Below are 5,009 nucleotides of genomic sequence, written 5' to 3' on the forward strand. Positions count from 1 at the left end.
CTTTGTTCTTCTTTTGTTTGAAGTTTTAACGTAGGTAAATAGTTATCTCCCTAACTTTTTCCTCAAATTTATAAAGAACTTATGATTGTACTAAGCATTTAAGCCCATAATCTTGTGACTTCAAAACAGTGAGGGATTTTTGTAACTCAATGGTAAAAGTGGTTGTTTCACTAATTCATGAATGAGTGGTCTTCCAAAGTCCTGGATGATCTTATACAAAGGAAATTCTCCAGCATTTCTACCAGAATGAAGTGTTTAAATCCTTAGAATTGGCCCTCTTCACAAATACTGGGAAAGGCTATGCACATCACTGAATTGTGTGATATATAGCATTCCTACATAGTGGGGAGCTACCACAAATTAAAAAACAAACAAAATAATTACTAGTGTACTCACCCAAAATATTTTTCAATCTCTCCAGTAACTATCACAACAACCTACTGCAAGTTCTTCAAGGCCTTTGCTATTCATATCTGCCTTCCTATTCACAATGTTATACTAGTTCAGGCTTATATTCTTACATTCATTGATCAAATAACGTATTTCTTGAGCACTATATGCAAGCACTGTCTTGGGAGCTATGTACAAAATGATAAACAAGAGAGACATGGTCTTAGCTTATGTAACTTACAGTTTGAAAAGAGAAAACATACAAATAAAAATGCTGACAGATAATTTGATAAGGTGTGATTAGGGAAAATAATAGGATGTTTTAAGAAAGAGTGATAGGAAAGATAGGTCCTAATTTATATAGGGACAAAGGAAATGCTGTCATTTGGAGAAGGGTTCTCTCCAGAACTGACACTTAAGCCAATATTGAAGAATGAACTGTAGTAATCAAGGCAAAAGAAACAGCACAAACCCTCAGCCTTAAGATAAGAAAAGACATGGCATATTTTAGGATTAACATAAGGCCAGTGTAGCTGAGAAAAGAGATTGGAATATAGAGCCTAAATTATTAGGGCTTTACAGGCCACATTAAGAAGTTTTATTTCATTCAAAATACCATTGTAAAATTAAATAGTTTTAAGCAGGAAACTGATATATGACCTAATTCATTGCTTTAAAAGCTTACTACACATCGCTTCTCAGCCTTTTGGCTATGGTAAAGTGTAATAGCTGTTCTTATCAGTTTAATATCTGATATATCTTTTACCCAAGGACAATATATTACATGGATTTTTGAAGCAGGGAGGTGGAACAGGAGCTTGCTCCATCCACTCCAAGCATTGACCTAGTATTTCAGTACTTCCAGAAACAGTGCATGGGAAGAAATAAAAATCAAACCTTACTACAGTTTCTGAGTAGAGAATGATTTGAGCACAGCAAAAGCAGAATTAGAGAAATCATATAGGAGACAACAGGAGTTCCAACAATATAGAGGTTTATGTTAGGGTGTTGACATGAAAATTAGAAAGAAAATAGGTGAATTTATATGTTTTAAAGGTAAAATTAATAGAAATTGATGATGGACTAGATGTAGACTAGTTTGAGCAACTGATGAAGGAAGGTGATATAATCCTATCTAATAAAAGAGAAAAATGGTAATTGGCGTACGACGATACCCTTTTCATTGGCTAATCAGGGCTATATGCAAATTAACAGCCAACTAAGATCAGCAGTTAACTGCCAACAAGATGGCGGTTAATTTGCATATGTAGGCACAATGCAGGGAGGCGAAAGGGAAAGCAGGAAGAAGCCCCCTGCCAAGGAGAATCAGGCAACTTTGCTGCCCTGGCCAGTGATAGCAGGAAGTAGGAGTGGAGCCAGCAATGGGAGCTGGGCACGGTCGAAGCTGGCAGTCCCGGGAGCTAGGGGTCCCTTGCCTGGGCCTAAAGCGGAGCCCACGATCGCGGGGCCACTGCAGCTGCGGGTCCCCACTGCCCGGGCCGGACGCCTAGGCCAGAGGTGTTAGGCCTGGGCAGGGGCGGAGCCTGCAACCACGGGGAGCTGGGGGTCCCCTGCCCAGGCCTGACACCTCTGCCGGAGGCCTCAGGCCTGGTCAAGGGGCCGATCCGGTGATTGGTGATCGGAGGGTGATGAGGGTCAAATCCTCTGGCCGAGGCATCAGGCCTGGGTGGGGGGCGGAGCCGGGCATTGGAGGGATATGATGGTCCCCTTGCCCAGGCCTGAAGCCTGGGTCAGAGGCGTCAGGCTTGGGCGGGGGCCAGAGCCAGTGATAAGGGGGAGATGGGGGTCCCCTGTCCAAGCCTGACACCTCTGGCGGAGGCGTCAGGCCTGGGTAAGGGGCCGATCAGGCGATTGGAGGGTGATGGGGGTCTACGCCTCTGGCCGAGGCATCAGGCCTGGGCTGGGGGCAGAACCAGTGATGGGGGGAAATGAGGGTCCCCTGCGCAGGCCTGATGCCTCTGTCAGAGGCGTCAGGCCTGGGCAAGGGGCCGATCCTGCGATTGGAGGGTGATGGGGGTCAACGCCTGAGGGCTCCCAGTATGTGAGAGGGGGCAGGCTGGGCTGAGGGACACTCCCCCCCACACACACACACACACAGTGCACGAATTTCGTGCACCGGGCCCCTAGTCTACACTAATAAAAGAGAAAAATGGTAATTGGCGTACGACGATACCCTTTTCATTGGCTAATCAGGGCTATATGCAAATTAATTGCCAACTAAGTTTGGCAGTTAACTGCCAACAAGATGGTGGTTAATTTGCATACGTAGGCACAATGCAGGGAGGCGAAAGGGAAAGCAGGAAGAAGCCCCCTGCCACTGACAGTGATTGGAAACCCAGGGGGGAGCTAAGAACTGGGGGGCAGGGGGCTTCCTGCCCCCCAGCCATGATTGGAGAATCAGACACCTTTGCCGCCCTGACCAGTGATAGCAGGAAGTAGGGGTGGAGCCAGCGATGGGAGCTGGGCACAGTCGAAGCTGGCAGTCCCAGGAGCTAGGGGCCCCTTGCCTGGGCCTAAAGCGGAGCCCACGATCGCGGGGCTGCTGCAGCTGTGGGTCCCCGCTGCCCGGGCCGAATGTCTCAGCCAGAGGCATCCTGCAGGGGCAGGGGCGGAGCCCGCGTGATCGCGGCGCCCCCCGCTGCCACTGCAGGTCCCCGCTTCCCGGGCCTGATGCCTAGGCCAGAGGCATCAGGCCTGGGCTGGGGGCAGAACCAGTGATGGGGGGAAATTAGGGTCCCCTGCCCAGGCCTGACGCCTCTGTCAGAGGCGTCAGGCCTGGGCAAGGGGCCGATCCTGCGATTGGAGGGTGATGGGGGTCAACGCCTGAGGGTTCCCAGTATGTGAGAGGGGGCAGGCTGGGCTGAGGGACACTCCCCCCCGCCCCACACCCAGTGCACGAATTTCGTGCACCGGGCCCCTAGTCCTATATAATAAAAGCCTAATATGCTAAGTGTCCGGTCAACCAGTCGGCTATTCAACCAATCAAAGCATAATATGGACAAAATGGTGGCTGAATAGGCAGATGTGTCCCAAGATTTGTCCTGGAGCAGATAGAGGGAGCAACTAGATCGAATGACATCCACCTCAAATTGGCGAAGTAGACACTGCTGGTGGGACAATTCACAGCCAGGAAGGGCAAAGGACACATGGAGAATGGTAAAATCAGGGATCTGCGCTGGAGAGAATTGTGAGACCTCAAAGCCCAGAAGGTCAGAAGGAAGCCATACGGCACCAAGGCTGTGTCCCTTGGGACAGGCATAACATCTGACTGTAGAAAAGGAGTCCACAGGGCTACTGCTGGCAGGGATTCTAGATCTAAGGCCACAGCCACGAGAGGCTGAGCCCAGAGAGGGCAGACTGAACAACTTCCCAAGCCAGGCCGCACTGGGGGGAGAGGGGTTCACAGTGGTGCAGCTCTTTCCCCTCTTTGGTCTTTGCTTTTATTTGCTAAGCCCAGTTCATAGGACCTCTCAAATAAAAACACTCACCTGTGGCTGAGGTGCAGATTTGTGGAGTCTGGGGAGAAGAGCAGCTCGGGGAGAGGTGGCTAGGAGTCTGGTACTAAGACATACCTGACAGGCTGGACCTGCGCAGCCATTTTCTTCTGAAGAGATAGCCCTTCCCTGCAGTCTCCAGGGGACCAGTACAACCACACCCAGACTACACCTGGAGTGCTATAAAGGATACCAAAAAAATCTGAATAGTCCTGAGAGTCTTCAGGGACTGGCCTGAAGAGGGGCCTTTCAGTCCTGGGAAGCCATATGGCAACCTCCCCAACTATAGCCTTGTCAGAAACAGCTGCTTGAGAGATTAAGATTGAAAGCAGAAGTCAGGCTAAGTGGAAAGACTGGTCCTGCCAGCTGGAAGTCAAGGCTGTGGAGATCGACACAAACAGCGGAGCAGTGGACCACTTGGAACTTCAACAATCTAACAGAAAACTGAGAACTGGCAGACAGTACAGAAGAATGGGATGTTAAACCAGCCCCCATGTGACATTAAAACTTGGCAGACACTTCACTTTTTCATATTTATTTTATTTTATTTTTATTCCTAGGGGCCCAGTGCATGAATTCGTGCACCTTGAAAAAAACTGTGGGCCGCGAGGCTGCAGTGGGCACAGGGGCAGGTCTTGACCCATCCTCCGCGCCCTCGCTCAGCCCCTCTCGCTGTGGCCCAGGGTCCCCTATCTGCCAGCAGCCCAGCTCCCACTGCTGCTGCTCGCACCCACTGATGGCAAAGAGCAATTGGGGCCAGCGCCAGCAGCAAGTGTGAGTGGGGCTGGCACCAGCAGTGGGTACAAGTGCCAAGCAGGACTGCAGCATGCAAGAGCAAAGAATTTTCAGTAATCACCAGAAGTTTGCCCTGATGACAGTGAGCAGTGCCCCGTCTTGGTCTGGCACCCCCACTCACCTGCTCTACCATCCCGCCACAGCCATCACTTGCCACGTTCTACGCTCTGCCACCTGCTGCCGATGCCCACTACTGACACCCACCATGTTCCACACATCCCCTGGTGGTCAGCGCACGGCATAGCAACTGGTTGTTCGGTTGTTCTGCCATTCAGTCTATTTGCATATTAGGGTTTATCTATATAGATT

The 5,009-nt window shown here is 50.1% G+C and overlaps 1 non-coding gene across 1 annotated transcript; it reads left to right on the plus strand.

Moving 5' to 3' along the window:
• The first annotated feature begins 1,080 nt into the window (after positions 1 to 1,080).
• Positions 1,081 to 1,271, plus strand: LOC132232276 (U2 spliceosomal RNA). The gene has a single exon (XR_009452390.1). It is a non-coding gene; the product is annotated as a U2 spliceosomal RNA (small nuclear RNA).
• Positions 1,272 to 5,009: the final 3,738 nt, after the last annotated feature.

The sequence above is a fragment of the Myotis daubentonii genome, chromosome 3 (assembly GCF_963259705.1).
Source record: "Myotis daubentonii chromosome 3, mMyoDau2.1, whole genome shotgun sequence".
In the NCBI taxonomy this organism is placed as follows: domain Eukaryota; kingdom Metazoa; phylum Chordata; class Mammalia; order Chiroptera; family Vespertilionidae; genus Myotis; species Myotis daubentonii.